Raw genomic sequence first — 24876 nt, forward strand, 5'->3', positions numbered from 1 at the left:
TCTTTGTTTAAGGGGATAGCAGTGGTCTTAAAGAACTGAACTAAGTGGTTAAAATACAGGTTCCAGTTCCTGAAATGTGAAGAGACTCTGGGATGTGTGTTCTTCCTAGCCTGTGGTCACAGGCACTCATAAACTCATAGGATTTGAACCGTGTCTTCCTAATGGCTTTTGCTTTCTGCCCTTGTATGTGGTGGAGGCCCCAGTTCCGGTGACTAAAGTTCCTAAGGAACACTTTTCTGAGAAAAGAGGCTCTCTAGAAAAGAGCAGTGCCTGGGAACGTGATCTAAAAATTTAATATAGCCTGTGGTGTAATTTTTCTTAGCTTCACCCAAGATATGATCATTCGAAGATCTAGAGAGATGCACCTGCTTCGGTATCTACCATTGGAGTTTTCAAATGAACATACAGTAAGATTGGCCCGGTTTTCTTTCTTATTATTTATCTATTTATTGTTGGCTGCACTGAGTCTTGGTTGCTGCACGAGGCTTTCTCTAGTTGTGGAGAAGAAGGACTACTCTCTAGTGGCAGTGCATGCACTCCTCATTTCAGAGAGTTTTCTTGTTGCGGAGAATGGACTCTAGGCTCAAGGGCTTCAGTAGTCGAAGCAGGTGGGTTCAGTAGTGACACACAGTTTTGGTTGCCCTGCAGCATGTGGAACCTTCCTGGACTAGGGACTGAATGCCTTCCCTGTTGGCATTGGCATGTGGGTTCTGTTTTATTTTTTTAATCATTAATTTAGTTTACTCAGAGGACAATTACTATACCGTATTGTCATGGTTTCTGCCATATATCAACATAAATCGGCCGCAGTTATACATGTATCCTCCCCTCCTGAACCCCCATCCCACCTCCCTCCCCACCCTATCCCTCTGGGTTGTCCCAGAGCACCAGCTTTGGTTGCCCTGCTTCATGCATTGAACTTGCAGTGGTCATCTGTTTTACATATGGGAATGTGTATGTTTCACTGCTATTCTCTCAAATCATCCCACCCTCGCCTTCTCTCGCCAAGTCGAAAAGTATGTTCTGTACGTCTCTGTCTCCTTTGCTTCTCTGCATGTAGAATCGTTGCTACTGTCTTTCTAAATTGCATAAATGTGCATTAGTAGAAGTGTTGTCTTTCTCTTTCTGACTGACTTCTCTCTGTATAACAGGCTCCAGGTTCATCCACCTCATTAGCACTGATTCAAATGTTTTCCTTTTTATAGCTGAGTAATATTCCATTGTGTATATTCACCACAACTTCCTCATCCATTCATCTGCTGATGGACGTCTAGGTTCCCTCCATGTCCTAGCCGTTGTAAATAGTGCTGCTGTGAACATTGGGGTACATGTGTCTGTTCACTTCTGGTTTCCTCGAGGTGTAAGCCCAGCAGTGGGATTGCTGGGTCGTGTGGCAGTTCTGTTCCCAGTGTTTTAAGGAATCACTACTCTGTTCTCCATAGTGGCTGTATCAGTTTGCATTCCCACCAACAGTGGAAGAAGGTTCCCTTTTCTCCACACCATCTCCAGCATTTATTGTTTGTAGACTTTTTGATGATGGCCATTCTGATCCATGTGAGATGATACCTCATTGTGGTTTTGATTTGAAGTTTTTTAATAATGAGTGATTTTGAGCATCTCTTCATGTGTTTGGTAGCCATCTCTATGTCTTTGGAGAAATGTCTCTTTAGATCTCCTGCCTGCTTTTTATGGGGTTGTTTGTTTTTCTGGTATTGAGCTGCATGGTCTGCTTGTATATTTTGGAGATTGCTTCTTTGTCAGTTGTTTCATTTGCTGTTATTTTCTCCAATTCTGAGGGCTGTCTTTTCACTGTGCTTACAGTTTCCTTCATTGTGCAAAAGCATTTAAGTTAAATTTGGTCTCTTTTGTTTATTTGTGTTTTTATTTCCATTACTCTTGGAGGCGGCCCATAGAGGATCTTGCTGTGATTTATGCCAGAGAGTGTTCTGCCTATGGTTTCCTCTTAAGAGTTTTATAGTTTTTGGTTTCACATTTAGATCTTTAATCCATTTTGAGTTTATTTTGTTGTGTGGTGTTAGAAAGTGCTCCAGGTTCATTCTTTTACGTAGTTGAGCATTTTCCCCAGAATCACGTGTTGAAGAGACTTTGTTTACACCATTGTATATTTGTGCCTCCTTTGTCAAAGATAACCTGTGCATAGGTGTGTGGATTTATCTCCGGGTTCTCTATTTTGTTCCATTGATCTATATTTCTGTCTTTCTGCCATACTGCCTTGATGACTGTCTTGATGACTGTAGCTTTGTAGTATGGTCTGTAGTATAGTCTGAAGTCAGGAAGGTTGATTCCTCCAGGTCCATTCCTCTTTCTCAAGATTGCTTTGGGTATTCAAAGTCCTTACTGTTTCCATACAAACTGAGAAATTATTGTTCTAGTTGTGTGAAAAATACCTTCGGTAGTTTGATCGGGATTGTGATGAATTTACAGATTGCTTTGGGTAGTAGAGTCATTTTCACTGTACTGATTCTTCCAATCCAAGAACATGGTACACTTCTCCATCTCTGTGTCATCTTTGTTTTCTTTCATCAGTTTTTTTTTTATAGTTTTCTGTATACAGGTCTCTTGTTTCTTTTCATACAATTATTCCTAAGTATTTTATTCTTTTCATTGCAATGGTGAATGGGATAGTTTCCTTGATTACTCTTTCTGATTTTTCCTTATTATTTTATAGGAATGCAATGGATTTCTGTGCATTCATTTTTTATGGCAGGCACATTTTTTACATTTTTTTAATTTCTTTATATTAGTTGGAGAGTACTTTACAATATTGCAGGCACATTCTTAATCACTGGACCACCAGGGAATTTCTGGCCTGCTTGTCCTTGGGTGTGCAGCTCTCTGGGCTCTGACACATGGAGAGATTCCAGTCAGCTGGAGAGTGGTAAACAAAGTATTCTGTATGTAGCCATATGGTGGAATAGCATAAATGGATGAAAAGTGATGAACTTCTGCTTTCTGCTGTCACGTGGGTGAGCCTGCAAAGCATTACGCTACGTGAAAGAACCCAGACACAAAAGGCCACTTCCTGCAGGAGTTCGTTGATATGAAATGCCCAGAAAGGGCAAATCTACAGAGAGGGAAATCAGACGAGAGGGTGCCTGGGCCTGCCCATCCATGAGACACCCCAGGGAACATTGGCCTGGGGCTACTAGCAGGTCTGCAGTGCTTATGGGACATCTGAGTGCAGATGGCCTATACGTCTCAGCCTGTGGTGGAAGTGGGGCCCCGTTGGGATGTCTTTGGTAGATCTGGTGATAGGAAAAACCATCAGCATAGAGGGATACTAATGAAAACAAGTCAGATGGGTAAAAGCTGTGGGGGGTGACGTGGTCACCCAAGGATTATGTGTAGAATGGAAGAGCACAGGGCAGAGGTGGGAAACCAGAGGAAAGCAAAACCAAGATTTAGGAGGGGGTTAAAGTAAATGGACAGACAAGGAGTCTTAGAAGTAATGGACTGAGAGGGAGGAGGAAAGCCAGGATGCGCTTCTATCAGAGACTCTGACCAAGGAAAGTGTTTTTGAAGACAGAATGTGTCTGTGGCCAATACAGCACCGGGTACTACGGTTTGGCCCATGGAGCTCCTGGGATGCGTTAGCAAGGGGCTCTTCTGTGGATGGGTACTCAGAGGAGGAATCAAGAGGTAACCAGCTAAGGATGCTCCTGGAGTCTGTGCTTTCAAGAAGCATGGCTTGAAAGGAATCAAAGACGCAGCGTATTGGAAGTAGAGGTCTGTGTGCTTGCAGGGTATGCTATTTTCTGTTCTCCAAACCAAAGAGACCAGGATGCCAGTTCCAAAAGAATCATCAGGACTGTTGACTAGAAGACAGAATGGAGAATTGGAATGGTCTTCACAGGTGAGTATTCACGTTGAGGTCAAGGGAGAGTGGTGGTTTCAAAGTAGCATTGGAGTTCCAGGAAGACCTTCCTCTCCCTCTGGGCCCCACTCTGCCTCTGTGACCCATGGTCACAGGAAGAGCCAGGGTGGTGGTGGGGGGCATGGGTGCTGAGATGACAGTCTCAATGTATGTTCCTCAGAATCCACAGACACTTTAGTGTATTTGTTCTCCCTGGCTGATCTGATCTTCCTCATGAGTGTTCACCCTTCATACTGGTTAATAACCAGAAAACCTCCTATTGAAGTTCTTCTAACTTCTAAAGTGTGGTTGCATGCAACCATCTGAATGTCCATAGATACAAAGGCTCAGTCTATTCTGGTGAAAATGCTCTCTACTTCTTTCAGCCATGGAGCAGGGGTATGTGTCACTTAAAAGGCTTGTGGTAATGTGGGAGTGGTCGTCTATAATACAGCATACCTTTGTTCCTCACAGTGGCCTCAGCGGTCCCTGAGGGAAAGATGACTGTCCTCTCCTGGGTCCACCTGTTGATGCTGACCTGCACCACCCATGTGTGGGGGTGGTGAAACTTGCATTTCTGTCTCCGTCCTCTTGCTGTGGATCCAGTGCTCCCTGGCTGACTGAGCCTCAGCCACTCTGCTGGCATCTTCAGACCCCTCTGAATCTGGGTCTCATTGTCCAGCCCATCCCTGGGCAGGGATGTCCACTCCTCAGCCTCAGCTGCAAGGTCTCCTAGCCCATTGCCTGCTTAGGTTTTGTCTGGATTCAGTCCCTTTCCACATTTCTCCCTCAGGTGATGCAGAGCCCTGCCTTGGATCTCACGTGCAGCAAAGCAGGCACCAAGATCAGCTCCAGAAAACGAAATTCCTAAACGACAGCCACCCATCTGCCCAAAGACAACATTGGGTCATTGCGCAGTGTGCCCCCTGTGAGTCCCAAGTGGGAATGGGGTGGAATCTTCCTTTCCCTGGTGTTCCTCTTCATTTCTTGTCACACCTCCCTTGTTTGAGCCCTCTCACCTCTGCCTGCCACTGCCTCTGTGGGCCGTTCCCCACTGTGACTGGGACGCTCTTTTCTTTGGCTTCTCTTTCATTTGACCCAAGACTTCCCATACAATATCCTGGGCAAAGGGGGCATAAGGTAGAATGTGTCCCTTGTCAAGTACAGTTAGGATACTTTGGTGTCACATAAGCCCCACGCCCCTGAAATATAAAAACAGAGGGACAAAGAACACAAGAGTCAAGTATGCCAAAGGTGCCTGAGATGTTGGCCAAGATGAGCACTGGAGAGTGTGTGGGATCAGGCAGTATGGATTTTAATGATGGGTTTGACAAGGCCAGTTACAGTGCAGTGACTGGGACAAAAGCTTCATGGAAGGGGGCTGAGTAGAGAATATCTCAGCAGAATTTGAAGCAGGTTTTTTTTGGAGGGCAACCTGTGATGTGCCAGTAGCTGCAGAAGATGGTGGTAGAAGAGGATGGGTTTCCCCCTTTTTTGTGGAATGCTGCGATGTAGAGGGAGCAGGGGCTGGTTCAGGCGAGAGGGGGTGATAACTGCAGGTTGGAAGTCCGTGGGAAGGTGCAAGGCATGGGATCCCGGCAGAGGTGAGGGGCTGGGTGCAGTCAGGAGCACTCGGGCAGATGGGCAGCAGACTGCCAGGGCAGAAACATGCACTTTGGGATTGGGAGACTTTAGAAGTCCCACGGAGTTGCTTCTTTCTTCTCCACGAATTATTGGCAGGTTGGGCTGGTGGTCATTAGGATGGAGAAAGGTTACTACTGTGTAGTGTAGTAGTGTAGGTAGGTGAGAGTGAAAGCGAACAGCTGGCCACGGGTTTAAGATAAAAAACTTATGTAAGGTTGTAAAGTTTGCTCCTCAACGCTCATGTGCTCAGACACAGGCAGGGAGTGAATAGTCAGGAGTCTGCAAGGAGCCAATCCGATCGGGGAGGGGCCTGGCGGAAGGTATGGAAGGTCGTGTGGTAGTAGAGGTGAGCGTTTCCAGGATGTTCTGTTATCCGTGCACTGGCCCTAGAGCTAGGGAGCTGGAGGACAGGACAGCGTGTTGAGGGTGATGAGAGGGAAGAAGGCTAGAAACAGCAGACCATGAGGGGCGCGGTCTTTCCTGATGGCCGGGGGCGGGGAGACCGTGGGCAGGGGGATGATCGGGTGGGGAGGAGGGGAACATCGACGAGGACGGAGAGTCTCCGGGGCGACCGTGGGAGCCTCGTGGGCACTGAGGACGATCAGAAGAGTGAGAGCGGAGGGAACAGTGAGTATAACACGGGAGGAACGCGTTCACAGGCCTGGGGTGGGCGGAAGGAGAAATATAGGGACTTGTACGGGTTCCGCACTTGTGGGGCTTCGGCAGTGGGCGACAGGACCCGGACATACACGGTCAGGTTCCTCACTGAAGACTCTGAAACAGGGTCGGAGAGAAAACTCTCAACCAGTCCCAGGAGACTGGCAGGGGCCTCACTGGGTTGCTCCGCGCAGGCCCAGAACCAACCAATCGGAGCGCAGCCGTGCGCACCAAGCTCCGGAATTCTGAGACTGCCTGACTTCCTGCCCGAGTTTCCTTGGCTCCGCTAGCCTCTGGAGTCCGCGGTCCACGGTGGTTTGACCGGGCAACTTCGAGAGGTTACCTTCCTTTCTCTGGTCCTCATGAGAATCCCTCTTAACTTCCGCATACAGAGTGTCCAGTCCTCTCCGTGAAAATCCAAGAAAACCGTTGGCTTTTCTTCCGGGCTTGTGGCGTTTTGGTTTCTGTGGTCGGTAGATGGCAGTGTGGCTCCAAGTGGAACCATCCTGTTTCTCCTCCGCCCTTCGTGGTTAAAAAAAACGCCACGAAACTTTTTGCCATAAGTAGCAGCACACAGTTTTCTCTGCTTGCACAGATTGGCTGGTTCAAACCTCATCTGAGCCCTTCAGACAGCCCTTTGTGAAAACTTTGAACAAACCCATTGACACTGAAAATTACAATAAAATAATATAGGCTGATGTATTGAATAGTGGTGGAGAGAGTGAGTTCCTTGTCTTGCTTCTGATCCTACAGGAAATGTAGTATTTAAATAGAACTTTATAATGACAGTGAGTTTTGACTTGAAAATGTCTAAGTGACATGGAAATGAAAGTTGTTCAGTCCTGTCAGGTTCTTTAAGACCCCTTGGACAATAGGAGGGGAAAGACTAGAGCTCTCTTCAAGAAAATTAGAGATACCAAGGGAACATTTCATGCAAAAATGGACTCAATAAAGGGCAGAAATTGCAGAGACCTAACAGTAGCAGAAGATGTTAAGAAGAGGTGGCAAGAATACTCAGAAGAACTATACAAAAATGAAATTCATGACCTACATAATCACGATGGTGTGATCACTCACCTAGAGCCAGACATCCTGGAATGTGCAGTCAAGTGGACCTTAGGAAGCATCACTATGAACAAAGCTAGTGGAGGTGATGGAATTCCAGTTGAGCTATTTCAAATCCTGAAAGACGATGCTGTGAAAGTGCTGCAGTCAATACGTCAGCGAATTTGGAAAACTCACCAGTGGCCACAGAGCTGGAAAAGGTCAGTTTTCATTCCCATCCCAACGAAAGGCAAGGCCAAAGAATGCTCAAACTACCACACAATTGCACTCATCTCACACGCTAGTAAAGTGATGCTTAAAATTCTTCAAGCCCGGCTTCAGCAATACATGAACCGCGAACTTCCAGATGTTCAAGCTGGTTTTAGAAAAGGCAGAGGAACGAGAGATCAAATTGCCAACATCCGCTAGATCATCGAAAAAGCAAGAGCGTTCCAGAAAAACATCTATTTCTGCTTTATTGACTGTGCCAAAGCCTTTGCCTGTGTGTATCGTAATAAACTGTGGAAAATTCTGAAAGAGATGGGAATACCAGACCACCTGACCTGCCTCTTGAGAAACCTGTATGCAGGTCAGGAAGCAACAGTTAGAACTGGACATGGACGAACAGCCTGATTCCAAATAGGAAAAGGAGTACGTCAAGGCTGTATATTGCCACCCTGCATATTTAACTTCTATGCAGACTTCCCTTCAGTTCGGTTCAGTCGCTCAGTCGTGTCCGACACTTTGCGACCCCATGAATAGCAGCAAGCCAGGCCTCACTGTCGATCACCAGCTCTCGGAGTTTACTCAAACTCATGCCCATCGAGTCGGTGATGCCATCCAGCCATCATATCCTCTGTTGTCCCCTTATCCTCCTGCCCTCAATCTCTCCCAGCATCAGGGTTTTTCCAGTGAGTCAGCTCTTCGCATGAGGTGGCCAAAGTACTGGAGTCTCAGCCTCAGCATCATTCCTTCCAATGAACACCCAGGACTGATCTCCTTTAGGATGGACTGGTTGGATCTCCTTGCAGTCCAAGGGACTCTCAAGAGTCTTCTCCAACACCACAGTTCAAGAGCATCAATTTTTCAGCACTCAGGTTTCTTCACAGTCCAACTCTCACATCCATACATGACCACTGAAGAAACCATAGCATTGACTAGATGGACCTCTGTTGGCAAAGTAATGTCTCTGCTTTTTAATATGCTGTCTTCGTTGGGCATAACTTTCCTTCCAAGGTGTAAGCATCTTTTAATGTCATGGCTGCAGTCACCATCCACAGTGATTTTGGAGTCCAAAAAAATAAAGTCTGACACTGTTTCCACTGTCTCCCCATCGATTTCCCATGAGGTGATGGGACCAGATGCCATGATCTTACTTTTCTGAATGTTAAGCTTTAAGTCAACTTTTTCACTCTCCTCTTTCACTTTCTTCAAGAGGCTTTTTAGTTCCTATTCACTCTCTGCCATAAGGGTGGTGTCATCTGCATATTTAAGGTTATTGATATTTCTCCCCGCAAACTTCATTCCAGCTTGTGCTTCTTTCCGCCCAGCTTTTCTCATGATGGACTCTGCATATGGGTTAAATAAGCAGGGTGACAATATACAGCCTTGACGTACTCCTTTTCCTATTTGGAACCAGTCTGTTGTTCCATGTCCAATTCTAACTGTTGCTTCCTGACCTGCATACAGGTTTCTCAAGAGGTCAGTCAGGTGGTCTGGTATTCCCATCTCTTTCAGAATTTTCCACAGTTTTTTGTGATCCACACAGGCAAAGGCTTTGGCATCGTCAATAAAGCAGAAACAGTTGTTTTTCTGGAAATCTCTTGTTTTTTCTTTCTTTTTTTAAAAATCTGTTCCTAGTTTTATTGCTGGGGCTAATTTTTTAAAGTTTGTTATTACAAAAGCCATTCATTACAGAAAAAGCAGTCAAAAGAAAAATTGAAGTACCAATAATCTCAGACACAGTTCTTTTCATACCACTTTGTATCCATTAATGTAAATACTTTTTCATAAAAAATGAAAGATATATGTTATATTTCTGAATGCACATTCTCTTGCAGTAAATACATGGATTCAGTAATAAAAGTATAGCTAAGAATTGTTCTTTTGGCTTCATACTTCCCTTTATATGAATGCCTTGCTGCAGCCTAAGCGGCAGCGCCCCTCTCTTCACTTAACACAGGCATCCTCTGGGTAGCTCAGCATCCTTGCTTTGAACGGGCCCAGAGTTGATCCTCATTCCTGGGAGACCCTGGCTCCCAAGGGGCACATTTTCCATGTTCAGTGAATGACAAATGCTTTGTGGCTCTGCTTTAATCATATTACCTGCTGCTGAAAAGTTGAAGGTTTCATGAATACTGTTAGCACCCTTCTCAATTTCCAGCAGTGATGTAAATAATTTCTCTTGATTGCTATAGTAAATAATCGGTAGAGGGAATGAACCAAACATATAGGCTTAGCATCCTAGCTTGGACTGGAAACAAGACTGAAGTTTGAATCTTTGATTTGATTTAAGGGTATTTGTAACCATAAGTAAAAGAAAGTACATTTGAATAGTGTTACATTTTCTATCAGTTGGTGAGTTCTGCCAGATGTAATGAGAAACATAAGCTTTATGTAGTATAAATAAAACCCTAATTTATGAATTTGTTCATTCTCACTGCTTTCATTCCTGAAAACTATCAAATAGTTTCTTTTCAGGGCACCTCCAACCTAAATTTAATCATCACATCCACAGATTCCCAATGAAAAATTTTCATCCAGCATCTATGTGAACATACATGATGATAAAGTCTTCCATGTCCCAGTATAACCTCCTCGTTTGGACAGAGTTTAGAACCTTCCCCTAAAATATTATGAACTAGGAAGGCCTGTGTTCTCAGGACCACAGTACTCTGCAGACTTCTTCCACGTGTGCTGCCTCTGTTCCTACAATCACCCAAGCATGACATCTGGCCCCTTACATCTGGGCAGGGCGAGGCGGAGACGATGCAGGTGGCGGACACGCAGACTAGCGGGCGATGGGAGAGGGAGGGAGGCTGCAGGCAGCACGCTTGCTCCCCGCCCCCAGGCAGGAAGAAGCCCCCCTCTCATGCTTTTTCGATGATCCAGGGGATATTGGCAATTTGATCTCTGGTTCCTCTGCCTTTTCTAAAACAAGAGTACATCATGAGAAATGTTGGGCTGGAGGGAGCACGAGCTGGAATCAAGATTGCTGGGAGAAATATCAATAACCTCAGATAAACAGATGACACCACCCTTATGGGATAAAGCGAAGAAGAACTAAAGATTCCTTTGAAGATACTGAAAGAGGAGAGTGAAAAAGTTGGCTTAAAACTCAACATCCAGAAAACTAAGATCATGGTATGTGGTCCCATCACTTCTTGGCAAATAGATGGGGAAACAATGACAGACTTTATTTTGGGGGGCTCCAAAATCACTGCAGATGGTGACTGCAGCCATGAAATTAAAAGATGCTTACTCCTTGGAAGGAGAGTTATGACCAACCTAGACTGCATGTTAAAAAGCAGAGACATTACATTGTCAACAAAGGTCCGTCTAGTCAAGGCTATGGTTTTTCCAGTCATCATGTATGGATGTGAGAGTTGGACTGTAAACAAAGCTGAGCGCCAAAGAATTGATGCTTTTCAGCTGTGGTGTTGGAGAAGACTCTTGAGAGTCCCTTGGACTGCAAGGAGATCCAACCAGTCCATCCTTGGAGTGAAGAATCAATATAGTGAAAATGACACTTCTACCCAAAGCAATCTATAGATTCATCACAATCCTGATCAAACTACCAATGGTATTTTTCACAGAATTAGAACAAGTTATTTCACAGTTTCTATGGAAATACCAAAGACCCAGAATGCTCAAAGCAATCTTGAGAGAGAAGAATGGAACTGGAGGAATCAACCTTCCTGACTCAGATTATACTACAAAGCCATAGTCATCAAGATAGTATGGTACTGGCACAAAGACAGAAATATAGATCAATGGAACAAAACAGAAAGTTCAATGATAAGTCCCTTCACCTATGAACACCTTATCTTTGACAAAGAAGGCACAAATATACAATAGGTAAAACACAGTCTCTTCAGCGCGTGGTGCTGGGAAAACTGGTCAACTACGTATAACAGAATGAACCTGGAGCACTTTCCAACACCATATGCAAAAATAAACTCAAAATGTGTTAGAGACTTATGTGTAAGACCAGAAACTACAGAACTCTTAAGAGGAAAATGCAGGCAGAACATTCTCTGACATAAATCACAGCAAAATCCTCTAGGATCCACCTCCCAGAGTAATGGAAATAAAAACAAAAACAAATGGGACCTAATTAAACCTAAAAGCTTTTGAACAACGAAGGAAACTATAAGCAAGGTGAAAAGACAGCGCTCAGAACAGGAGAAAATAATTGCAAATGAAACAACTGACAAAGAATAATCTCCAAAATATACAAGCAGCTCATGTGGCTCAATATAAAAAAAATTAACAATCCAATAAAAAGTAGGCAAGTGACCTAAGCAGACATTTCTCCAAAGACATGCATATGGCTAATAAGCACATGAAAAGATGCTCAGTATCATAGATTATTAGAAAAATGCAAATGACTACCACAATGATGTATCATCTCACGCTGGTCAGAATGGCCATCATCAAAATGTCTACAAACAATAAATGCTGGAGAGGGTGGGGAGAAAAGGGAACCTTCTGCCACGGTTGGTGGGAATGCAAACTGGTATAGCCCCTATGGAGAACAGTGTGCAGATTCCTATAAAACTGGGAATAGAACTGCCATATGACCCACTGCTGGGCATACACTCTGAGGAAGCCAGATTTGTTTGTTTGTTTGTTTGTTTGATTGTTTTCATTTATTTTTATTAGTTGGAGGCTAATTACTTTACAATATTGTAGTGGTTTTGCCATACATTGACATGAATCAGCCATGGATTTACATGTGTTCCCCATCCTGATCCCCCCTCCCACCTCCCTCCCCATCCCATCCCTCTGGTCTTACCAGTGCGCCAGCCCTGAGCACTTGTCTCATGCATCCAACCTGGGCTGGCGATCTGTTTCACACTTGATAATATACATGTTTCAATGCTATTCTCTCAGATCGTCCCACCCTCGCCATCTCCCACAGAGTCCAAAAGTCTGTTCTATACATCTGTGTCTCTTTTTCTGTCCTTCATATAGGGTTACTGTTACCATGTTTTAAAATTCCATATATATGCGTTAGTATACTGTATTGGTGTTTATCTTTCTGGCTTACTTCACTCTGTATAATGGGCTCCAATTTCATCCATCTCATTAGAACTGATTCCAGTGTGTACCTTTCTAATAGCAGAGTAATATTCCATTCTGTATATGTACCATAGCTTTCTTGGTTTTTTTTTTTTTTTTTTTTGAACTTCTTTTTTTTTCTTTCCATTTATTTTTATTAGTTGGAGGCTAATTACTTTACAATATTTGTAGTGGTTTTGGACATGAGTCAGCCATGGATTTACATGTATTCCCCATCCCGATCCCCCCTCCCACCTCCCTCTCCACCCGATTCCTCTGGGTCTTCCCAGTGCACCAGGCCCGAGCACTTGTTTAATGCATCCCACCTGGGCTGGTCATCTGTTTCACCCTAGGTAATATACATGTTTTGATGCTGTTCTCTCGAAACATCCCACCCTCGCCTTCTCCCACAGAGTCCAAAAGTCTGTTCTGTACATCTGTGTCTCTTTTTCTGTTTTGCATATAGGGTTATCGTTACTATCTTTCTAAATTCCATATATATGTGTTAGTATGCTGTAATGTTCTTTATCTTTCTGGCTAACTTCGCTCTGTATAATGGTCTCCAGTTTCATCCATCTCATTAGAACTGATTCAAATGAATTCGTTTTAATGACTGAGTAATATTCCATGGTGTATCTGTACCACAGCTTCCTTATCCATTCATCTGCTGATGGGCATCTAGGTTTTTTCCATGTCTTGGCTATTATAAACAGTGCTGTTATGAACATTGCAGTGCACGTGTCTCTTTCAGATCTGGTTTCCTCAGTGTGTATGCCCAGAAGTGGGATTGCTGGGTCATATGGCAGTTCTATTTCCAGTATTTTGAGAAATCTCCACACTGTTCTCCATAGTGGCTGTACTAGTTTGCATTCCCACCAACAGTGTAAGAGGGTTCCCTTTTCTCCACACCCTCTCCAGCATTTATTGCTTGTAGACTTTTGGATAGCAGCCATCCTGACTGGCATGTAATGGTACCTCATTGTGGTTTTGATTTGCATTTCTCTGATAATGAGTGATGTTGAGCATCGTTTCATGTGTTTGTTAGCCATCTGTATGTCTTCTTTTGGAGAAATGTCTGTTTAGTTCTTTGCCCCATTTTTTGATTGGGTCATTTATTTTTCTTGAATTGAGCTGCAGGAGTTGCTTGTACATTTTTGAGATTAATCCTTTGTCTGTTTCTTCATTTCCTATTATTTTCTCCCAATTTGAGGGCTGTATTTTCTTTTTTTTTTTTAAGTATTTTTTTTATTGTAGTATAATTGCTTTACAATGTTAAGTTCGGCTGTACAACATATATCAGACATGTCTACATATATCCCAAGCCTCTGAAGCTTCCCCCTCCCCCATCCCATCCCTCTAGGTGGACTATAGTTTTTTTTTTTTTTTGACTTGTTTTTTTTTTTTTTTCCAGTGGGTTTTGTCATACATTGATATGAATCAGCCATGGATTTACATGTATTCCCAATCCCGATCCCCCCTCCCACCTCCCTCTCCACCCGATTCCTCTGGGTCTTCCCAGTGCACCAGGCCCGAGCACTTGTCTCATGCATCCCACCTGGGCTGGTGATCTGTTTCACCATAGATAGTATACATGCTGTTCTTCTGAAATATCCCACCCTCACATTCTCCCACAAAGTTCAAAGTCTGTTCTGTATTTCTGTGTCTCTTTTTCTGTTTTGCATATAGGGTTATCGTTATCACCTTTCTAAATTCCATATATATGTGTTAGTATGCTGTAATGTTCTTTATCTTTCTGGCTTACTTCACTCTGTATAATGGGCTCCAGCTTCATCCATCTCATTAGGACTGGTTCAAATGAATTCTTTTTAATGGCTGAGTAATATTCCATGGTGTATATGTACCACAGCTTCCTTATCCATTCATCTGCTGATGGGCATCTAGGTTGCTTCCATGTCCTGGCTATTATAAACAGTGCTGCGATGAACATTGGGGTGCACGTGTCTCTTTCAGATCTGGTTTCCTCAGTGTGTATGCCCAGAAGTGGGATTGCTGGGTCATATGGCAGTTCTATTTCCAGTTTTCTAAGGAATCTCCACACTGTTTTCCATAGCGGCTGTACTAGTTTACATTCCCACCAACAGTGTAAGAGGGTTCCCTTTTCTCCACACCCTCTCCAGCATTTATTGCTTGTAGACTTTTGGATAGCAGCCATCCTGACTGGCGTGTAATGGTACCTCATTGTGGTTTTGATTTGCATTTCTCTGATAATGAGTGATGTTGAGCATCTTTTCATGTGTTTGTTAGCCATCTGTATGTCTTCTTTGGAGAAATGTCTGTTTAGTTCTTTGGCCCATTTTTTGATTGGGTCATTTATTTTTCTGGAATTGAGCTTCAGGAGTTGCTTGTATATTTTTGAGATTAATCCTTTGTCTGTTTCTTCATTTCCTATTATTTTCTCCCAATCTGAGGGCTGTCTTTTCACCTTGCTTATAGTTTTCTTTGTTGTGCAAAAGCTTTTAAGTTTAATTAGGTCCCGTTTGTTTATTTTGCTTTTATTTCCAATATTCTGGGAGGTGGGTCATAGAGGATCCTGCTGTGATTTATGTCAGAGAGTGTTTTGCCTATGTTCTCCTCTAGGACTTTTATAATTTCTGGTCTTACATTTAGATCTTTAATCCATTTTGAGTTTATTTTTGTGTATGGTGTTAGAAAGTGTTCTTGTTTCATTCCTTTACAAGTGGTTGACCAGTTTTGGCCACAGCAATCAGAGCAGAATAAGAAGTAAAAGGAATCCAGATAGGAAAAGAAGAAGTGAAACTCGCGCTGTTTGCAGATGACATGATCGTCTACATAGAAAACACTAAAGACTCTACCAGAAAATTACTAGAGCTAATCAACGAATATAGTAAAGTTGCAGGATGTAAAATTAACACACAGAAATCCCTTGCATTCCTATACACTAACAATGAGAAAACAGAAAGAGAAATTAAGGAAACAATGCCATTCACCATTGTACCAGAGCTTTCTTATCCATTCGTCTGCTGATGGGCATCTAGGTTGCTTCCATGTCATGGCTATTATAAACAGTGCTGCGGTGAACATTGGGGTACACGTGTCTCAGATCAATTTGAAAGAGACACATGTACCCCTATGTTCACTGCAGCACTATTTGCAATAGTTATGACATTGGAGCAACCTAGATGTCTATCAGCAGACAAATGGATAAGGAAGTAGTGGTACATATACACAATGGAATATTACTCTGCTATTAAAACGGAACACACTGGAATCAGTTCTAATGAGGTAGATGAACATGGATCCTGTTATACAGAGAGCAGTAAGTCAGAAAGAGAAAGACAAATACTTATATTAAGGCATATATATGGAATTTAGAAAGCCGGTAGCAACGATTCTGCATGCAGGGTAGGAAAGAAGACAGAGACCTAAAGAACAGACTTTTCAACTCGGTGGGGGAAGTGGAGGGTGGGATGATTGAGTGAATAACATTGAAACATATTCATTACCATATGTAAAATAGATGATCAGCGCAAGATCAATGCATGAAGCAGGACACCCAAACTGCTGCTCTGGGACAACCCAGAAGGATAGGATGGGGAGGGAGGTGGGACCCCCAATTCAGGAATGGGGGATCACATGTATAGCTGTGGACGATTCGTGTTGATATATGGTAAAAAACCATCAGAATATTGTAAAGCATTCTTCTCCGATTAAAATAAATTAATGATTAAAAAAAAAGAATCCACCTGCCAATGAAACGGGCAAGCATTCAACCCCTAGTCCAGGAAGATTCCACGTGCAGCAGAGCAACTAGGACTGTGTGTCACACTCCTGAACCTTCCTGCTCCAACTACTGAAGCCATGAGCCTAGAGCTCATGCTCTGCAACAAGAGAAGTCTCTGCAATGAGAAGCCCGCGCACCACCACTAGAGAGCAGTCCTTTTCCACAGCTAGAGAAAGCCCTCATGCAGCAACAAAGACTCAGTGCAGCCAACAATAAAGAAATCAATAAGAAAGAAAACCAGGCCGATCTTACTGTAAGTTCATTTGGAAAATCCAATGGTAGATACTGAAGTAGCTGCATCTCTATATTCTTTGAATCATCATATCTTGGGTGAAGCTAACAAAAATTACATCTATGTTATATTAAAACTAGGCTATGCTAAACCTCTATGTTAAAACTTTAGCTAGGCTATGTTAAAACTTTAGATCGGCTTCCCAGGCATTGCTGTTTGCTAGAGAACTACTTTTCTCAGAGAACTTACTTCGAAATTTTAGTAACCGGAACTGTGGCCTCCAGCGTGTTGAAGGGCAAGAAAGAAATGACATTAGGAAGACACGGTTCAAATCCTATGAGTTGCCTGTGACCGACCACAGGCTAGGATGAACACACATCCCAGAAAGAGTCTCTTCACATTTCAGTAACTGAAACCTGTATTTCAACCACTTGGTTCAGTTCTTTAGGGCCACTGCTGGCCCCTTACAAAAAAAAAAAAAAAAAAACACTTAGTGCCAAACATTTGGAAAGTGACCTTAACCCAATTCACTCCCAACCACTTTTCACATGTCACAAGGAGTCTCTCACAATGATATTTCTTCATATAGAAAGCCAATTCTCAGATAAAGAAAAGAATTCACACACACACCTTGTGAGGAAATACTGAGATTTTAGAAACTGACTCATAACTAACCTGTGGTTCATCATTCTTTACTCTTCTTCTCCTTCCATCCACTCTGAGAAATGAATATTTGGCCATGCTATCTGATTTGCCCACCAAGTTTCTCGTACCACACACCTGATGTTAATAGTGAGCCTACACACAAAGGCATTGATACCAGTCAGACATATCGAAGTCGGCTGCCTGGGGGCAGGGAGGTGGCGAGGGCAATAAATTCATCATCTCCTTTCCTTCACCACCCCACACCATTTCATTCCCTGCAGTCACGTGGCCCAAATGAATAAAGATAACACACCAAATCGCTGCTTAAATCACCACTGCCTCAAGTTCTCTTCGTTATTTCACGTGGCTTCTGAGGCCAGGGAGTAGATTTTACTTGAGATGAGTAAAGCTAGAGAGACAGCCCATTGGCTAGAGATTCTGTTTGGGAGGTGATGTTTCTCAGTGTACTGCGCACCCACTGTGATGAATAAAGTAAAAGTCATCTTGGCTTGACTGTGGTGCACGTTTTTCAGATGTTCGCCACTAGATGGCGAGCTAGAAAGTTACTTGAATACTTGATTCACGTTGTTATCACTAGATTTTCAGTTGAGTTCAGTTGTTCAGTCATGGCCAACTCTTTGTGACCCCATGGACTGCAGCACGCCCAGGCCTCCCTGTCCATCACCAGCTCCCTGAGCTTACTCAAACTCATGTCCACTGAGTCGCTGATGCCATCCAACCATCTCATCCTCTGTTGTCCCCTTCTCCTTCCGCCTTCAATCTTTCCCAGCATCAGGGTCTTTTCCAATGAGTCGCTTCTTCATATCAGATGTTCAAAGTATTGCAGTTTCACCATCAGTCCTCCCAATGAATATTAAGGGCTGATTTCCTTTAGGATGGACTGGTTCGATCTCCTTACTGTCCAAGGGACTCTCAAGAGTCTTCTCCAATACCACAGTTCAAAAGCATCAATACTTTGGGGCTCAGCTTTCTTTATCATGTCTGTACATGACTACCGGAAAAACCATAGCTTTGACTTGACAGGCCTTTGTTGGCAAAGCAATGTCTCTGCTTTTTAACATGTTTTCTAGGTTGGTCATAACTTTTCTCCCAGTAGACATTAAGGGAATTGTATTACCCAGCATAACGCTGTTGGGGGGGGCGCAGTTTCTTCATCCAGTCAGTTGAAAAAGCTTAAGAGCATGGACGGAAGCTTCCTGAGCATGAAACAGGTTAGCCTCAAGGCTACAGCCTGAGGAACTTTGCATGAAACTCAAACTTGCTTGCCTGTTCTGCACATTTGGGCCTCTAGACTGCAACCTGGGTTTCCAGCCAGCTGACTGATATCTAAGGATATCAGAACTGTCAGCACCCACGAGCCCATGATCCAATTCCCTAAAATAAGTCTCTCTCTATTGCCTGTGTTTCTCTGGAGAAGCCTGACTAATACACCCCCAATATGTCACGTCTTTCTCAATCCAATCCAAAGACATTGACTGAGTCACTGTATCATCCCACACCAGATGCTGTGCATTAAAGAAGCTGATAGATAGAGGATACAGCCATTTATTTAGTGCCTTCCACCTGCCAGGTCATGGGTGCTAGGTGTTTTACATCTGTTATCTCCACTAGGTCTCCCAATAAACCTCACCAACAGGTAGAGTTATTGCCATTTTACAGATAAGGAATTTGAGGCTGAAGGAGAGTGACTGGGCTGGTAGGGCCTGCACTGGAACCCAGCTTGAGTGTAAACTGTGAACTGTGGGATGGAGGGAGATGACATGGGGAGAGGAGTTTGGGCACAGGTCCCAGAGAGTTTCTATGCCATTAGGGGAGCAGGGAAACATCACACCCTTGTTATCAGTCCTGGGCATTCCCTTGCCATAGGAGCAGCCCCAAACCATCTGAAGCGAAAATTACCAGGAACAGCATCATGCACGTAACAGAAGATGAAGTCTGTGAGTGGTTTCCAGGTGGGAGAGGTGTAACAGAGAAGCCAGCCTCTTGGTGAGGGATCATCTAGCTGTGAGGGAAAAGCTCGAGGACTGTGGCTGAGAAGGAAGGAGCCTCTAGGCTGGACACAGATGTCTAATGTGACCTTGAAGTGCTTTGTGAAGCTTGAAGATAAGGCCTGACCTGTAATCTCCCCTGTGGCAACTCAGTAGTTCTTACACCAGAGAAGGTGCCAGCACAACTCTACTAACCCCATTCCATACTCACAAAAACAGCCTGCACAGTTCAGGTTGTTATTCAGAATAATTCACCCATTTTCAGATGAGGCTGTATGGCACAGTGAGCCAATTTAATTTCTCAAGATGTGATGATAGCAAGTGGGAGAACTGGGTGCAAGGAAGCTTGTCTAGAATCAGGGCTAGTGTCCGTACACATACACTGTATTGTTTCCTCATAAAAGGGAAAAAAGGAAGAAAAGAAAAGGAGAAAACAAAGGAAAAAGAGTAAAAGGAGACCCATGATGCTTACTGTATTTCGGCATCCACCCTGGACTGTGAGTAAAGAGAAAACTTCTCAAAGATGCTAATCAGAAAGGTAACTGACAATCACACAACATGGAGTCAGGAGACAGGACAGGCTCAGGCACAGTGTACATGTACACGGAGAGCAGTGAGAGGAGAAACGAGGGCACGGGGGAGGGCAAGGAGCAGAAGTAGCTATGGGAGCAAGAGGAAGACGAGGAGAGCAGAGTTGACAGAGCTCCTGTGGGCTTGCCCAAGGACGCTGATCAGCACCTTCAAACCGTCCATCTTGCTGATGGCAGCCTGAGTGGAAGTTCCACCTCTCACCCGTGAAATAAAGTAGCCCGGCTCTCCGAACTGGATTCATCCCACAAGTATCCCCCCAGCGCCCACCTGGTCATCAATGGTCTCAGCACAGTGCTGAAAGCAGCCATAGCCTAGGACAGAACTCAGTCTCAGGAGGTAAAGGACTGTCCGAGATATAGAATATAGGGGAAGCCAATTGGGAAGAGACGGACACTAGACACTCCTGTCTGAGTGGGGATTGAAGACAGGATGTCCTACACCCGCTCGAAGGAACAGAAATGTGAGCCTAGAATTTTCAGGGTTCACTCACTGGCAATTCAGTTGAGAAACAGCTGCTATGATGGTGATGCAGTAGGAAGGGGAAAGGCGAGTGTTGCTCTGGTACAATAAGGTTCTGGACAATGTGGGAATAAAAGACAGGAACAGCCCTGGACCTATGTAAACTGAGCCGAGAGGTTTGCTCTAGCCACTGTTTCCTGTGTGCTGTTTGCAGCAAACAAATCGACAGCATATCAACAGCAGCACTGCTCTGTGTACCTCACCTTGCCATCACTCATAAGATGGTGATCGTGTTCTGCGCACCAGTGGGGCACCAGACTCAAATTCATTCCCTTTTATAACTGATTAATATTCCATTGTATACATGTGCCACATCTTTATCCATTCATTGACAGACATCTACGTTTCTTCCATATCGTGGATATTTTAGATAGTGGTGCAAGGAACATTTGGGTACATGTGTCTTTCTGAATTATAGTTTTCTCAGGGCGTATGCCCAATAGTCTGATTTCTGGGTCATATGGTATTTTTATGGGCTTCCCTGGTTGCTCATCTGGTAAAGAATCCATGTGTACTGTGGGAGAACCCGGTTCAAATCCTGGGTCAGGAAGATCCCCTGGAGAAGGGATAGGCTAGCCACTCCAGTATTTATGGGCTTCCCTGGTTGCTCAGACAATAACAGATCTGCCTGCAATATGGGAGACCGGCTTTGATCCCGGGGTTGGGAAGATCCCCTGGAGGAGGGCATGACAACCCACCTCGGTATTCTTGCCTGGGGAATCCCCATGGTCAGAGTAGCCTGGTGGGCCACTGTCCATGGGGTTGCAAAGAGTTGGAGACAACTGAGCAAGTAAGCACGGCACAGCACGTGGTGGTTTTATTCCCAGTTTTTAGAGACATCTCCACACTGGTCTCCATAGTGGCTGTATCAGTTTTCTTCTCACAAACAGTACAGGAGGATTCCCGTTTCTCCACATCCACTCCAGCATCGTGTGTAGACTTCTGATGCTGACCATTCTGACCGCTGTGACAAGATACCTACTTGTGGTTCTGATTTGCATTTCTCTCCTGAATAGCGAGGTTGAGCATCTTTTCATGTCTTTGTTGACAGGTTCCGTTTTGACTCTGGAAGTAATCAACACCTGAACATCACTCAATAGTTCTCAAAAGTTTTTTTTCTTTTTTTTTGGTAATCTAAATGAAGGCAGCAAAAAGGAGTCATTATCACAGAATAGGATCATCATCCTCTTTAATTGAGGAAACTGAGTCACAGAGACTGTGAGTAACTTGCCCAAAGTCGCAGAAGGAATAAGTGGTGGGAGCTTGATTCAAATCTAGGTTATCTGTGGCTTCATCACCTCCCAGCTCGGCACCACACAGGGATGGTTTCAGATCCACACATCAGGCTCAGCACTCTCTTCCTGACTACAGACATCCCTAGTCAACTGACAGGTCTGCAGGGAGACTGCACTCATCAAGTGCTAGGCACCTTCTGGGACACCAGAGTTTCCTTCACAGGGAAGAGAAGTGTAAGACACAGTGGGCCCCACAGGCCTCTACCCACCCCCTGGAGGGAGTGAGGAGCTACAGGAGGAAGACTGGAGGTTCTAAAGGGGACTGTTTCTCTGAGAGACAGGTTGATGGACTGCCAATCTGCATGCATGTGACAAGAAACACTTGTTCCTTTGAGTTTATTTTTCTTTACGGTTGACAATAAATACCACATGATGAAAATACACAAAGCAGATATGTAAAACCAAGCAGATATATGGATAAGTAGATACATTCCCATTTTACAGACAGAATACCTGACAGGAAGACAGCGCTTCTTTGTAAAAGGGGAACATTCCCCTAGACTGAAGCAATGAAACAGGAAATGAGTCTTTTTCTTAATTATCAGTCTCATTCTCCCTATCACAGATGAGGCATCATGGGCACAGAGAAGTTAGGTCAGCTCCCCCAAGTCGTTCTGATAGTACGTGTTTGAGTCCCACAGGCAAGGAATATTCAACATGTCTAAACTGCGCCCATCTCCCCGACTCCCCACACAGCTGCACCTCCTTTACTGTTACCTGACTCAGTGCAAGGCAGCTTTCTCCCCAGCTGCTTAGGCCAGAGATGCTGAAAGCCATCCTTGCCTGCTGCCTCTCTCTCACCACACTCTCAGTCATCAAGCCTCACCTCTCTGCCCCCTCAGTCTAAGTAAGATTCTGTTCCTTCTCTCCGTCAGCACAGTGAGTTCCCTAGGCCAGGTCACCCTCGTCTCTCTCCTTGATAAGCACCAGCAATCCTGATGCTTTCCAATACATGGTCTGTCCTGCTGCCTGAGGAAGGGAAGCTTTCTTCAGTGCAATCCAAGCATGAAACCGCTGCTCAAAACTCTGCAGGGCTGCCTGCTGCTCTTAGGATACTGTCCAGCCTCCTGGACTAGGCGCAGCAGGTCTGGTCTGCCCCCAAATGCCTGATCTTCACCAGACCCCCTGCTTCTGCTCCATGTCCTACTTGATATTCCAGCCATCCAGACCTCTCTCTGCTCATCAGATGGCCAGTGTGCTCACTCGTACTCCTGAGCCCACACCCTCCCTGTCTCGCCCCCTTCCCACCCACCGATTTCACAATCTCACTCCTGCCTTTGCCTCCATCTTCACATGCCCTTCCTCCCTCCTCATCTGCCTGATTCCTTCTTAGGTTCAGCTGTCAGGCTGGGTAGAGCAATTTCCATTTTTCCTGGGGAGTACCTGGGTGAAAAGTCACAGTTAACAGATTTGATATATTCACCAAATGGAAGGTGGTGGAGGTTTCACTATGAATCCCTGCTGGATGATGAGATGATGCAAAATGCCAATGATGGCAGAGTTTGCCTGGGAAAGGCTTCCTTGCTAAGAATAGGATACAGACAGAAAAGCTCTCCTCTTGCTTTATATGGGCCCATTGTTGTGTTTGAACGTGGCCTTTGGAATTTGGTCACAGTGTTGGAAGCTTAAAGGGATCCATGGTGACCACCAGCTTCACAGTGAGGAGGGATAAGCCGAAGCATGGACATTTCAAAATGTCACTTTACGGTGTCAGTGACCCAGTACACGGAACAGGACTTGAACTGCCCCACCCATGCACTATGTTTGCTGAGATTTTCACTATTTTTCACTCTATAGTCTGAGTTCCTGTTAGGACAAGATGAAGTATATTAACACGTCCTCCCTCTGCAGGGGTTTGATTTACTAGTCCCTGTGGTCATCGGGGAGGCGAGTATGAGCTGCCAGCTCAGTACGGGGACCCTCCTAGGGAATGTCACAGCACCTTCTTGCAACTCCTCAGCTGTCTCCACCTGGTGCCATCAACCCATGGAGGGAACTACCAGTTCCTGTGATGGCCAGTGGAGGGAGTGAACCCACTGCTGCTTCTACCAGCTACATATTCACCTGTGATGACTGACTTCATTCACTACAACACCTCTGGGCAGAACACACCTAAATATGAAATGAAGTGTGTGCCTGTGGTATGTAACGCCAATTACATAGTTGGACACAGCACCAGTTCCACCACCTCAACCCCACCCCAGCCAGAGGATGGAGTAGACTCTCAAGGGCCCTGGCAAGCCTCCCTCCCCAGAGATGTGCCCGTAACACAGGGCGCAGTGTAAATGACTCACCTGGAGCCTACTTATGGAGCTTGTGGGAGTCGGGCATGTGGGGTTTTATTCCCCACAGACTTGGAGGGCTAAGGATGAACCCCAGCCTTCTCACAGACAAGGAAGCAAGCTGAAAGAGCTTAGATGGCTGATGCAGTAAAAGCTGGATCTGGGAGTCACGCCCTGTTCCTCTTGAGTGCAAAGCCAGTCTTCTCTGCAGTGACCACAACACGCGTAGCTTGTGTTTCAGTTACCGAGATGCAGATGTTGTTCCATGAGAGGAGAGCCCCCATCGTCCCAGTCTCCTGTCCACTTGTGAAACTCAGGTACCCAGTAGGGCAAAGCCACCCTGAATGGGCCTAAGCCCCTTTGTCTGTCCGCCTTAGGAGGAGCTGCCTGGCAGCCAAGAAACTGGAGTCCACTGGTAGGAAAGGGTTGCTCCAGAGGCAACACCAAGAAGGACTTTAACTTCCCCTGCGGGGAGACACTCTGCCATATCAGAGAGGCATTGCAACCAGCCCACCCCAGTTATGTCTCCACCAGTCTCACTCTATTTATCAGATATAAGGAATTGGGAGGCATGCCAAAGGACAAGAAGTGTTTTTAGTGGCTGCAGACAGCACTGGAGATGACCCAGCTGCCATGGTGGTCTGGAGACAACTGGGAATGAAAGTCTGTCTGGCTCCACCTGTGTCCAGGTCTGTGCCCTTCTGCTCGTGTGTGTGTAAACTGTGGAAGGTCAAAGTGCCACCTCAAGAAAACCCCCCGCCCCCCCGAGAATGTGTCCTGACCAGGGACCCACACCACATCCCAGCCCCGGACATATGGCAGGGGTCAGATGCTCTCTTCTGTGTTCCCAGAGTTCTATAATTTAGATCCTGCCGTCACTTTTCTCACATGGCACGTGGCAGTCATCTGCTGGCAGGTGACAGTCCCCATCATCCATAACCAATCCAGTCGCAGTAGGAGGAGACATAGAGTCTGGTCCCTGCTTAGAATTGCTTCCTCAATAAATGAAGGACCGGGACTCAAGGTAAATACTCGGTC

At 44.9% G+C, this 24876-nt stretch overlaps 2 long non-coding RNA genes across 7 annotated transcripts in view; one reads left to right on the forward strand and one right to left on the reverse strand.

Annotated features, from left to right (window-relative positions):
- LOC122689035 overlaps positions 1–7175 on the forward strand; it is a 79476-nt gene extending 72301 nt beyond the window's left edge. For both annotated transcript variants that reach the window (XR_006339686.1, XR_006339687.1), the window contains 2 exons: positions 3764–3874; positions 4668–7175. This is a non-coding gene — a long non-coding RNA (uncharacterized LOC122689035). The remainder of the gene's footprint in view (positions 1–3763; positions 3875–4667) is intronic.
- LOC122689036 overlaps positions 1–24876 on the reverse strand; it is a 574758-nt gene that overhangs the window by 299059 nt on the left and 250823 nt on the right. The gene's annotated exons all lie outside the window — the stretch shown is intronic.

This window comes from Cervus elaphus, chromosome X, assembly GCF_910594005.1.
Source record: "Cervus elaphus chromosome X, mCerEla1.1, whole genome shotgun sequence".
Classification (NCBI taxonomy): domain Eukaryota; kingdom Metazoa; phylum Chordata; class Mammalia; order Artiodactyla; family Cervidae; genus Cervus; species Cervus elaphus.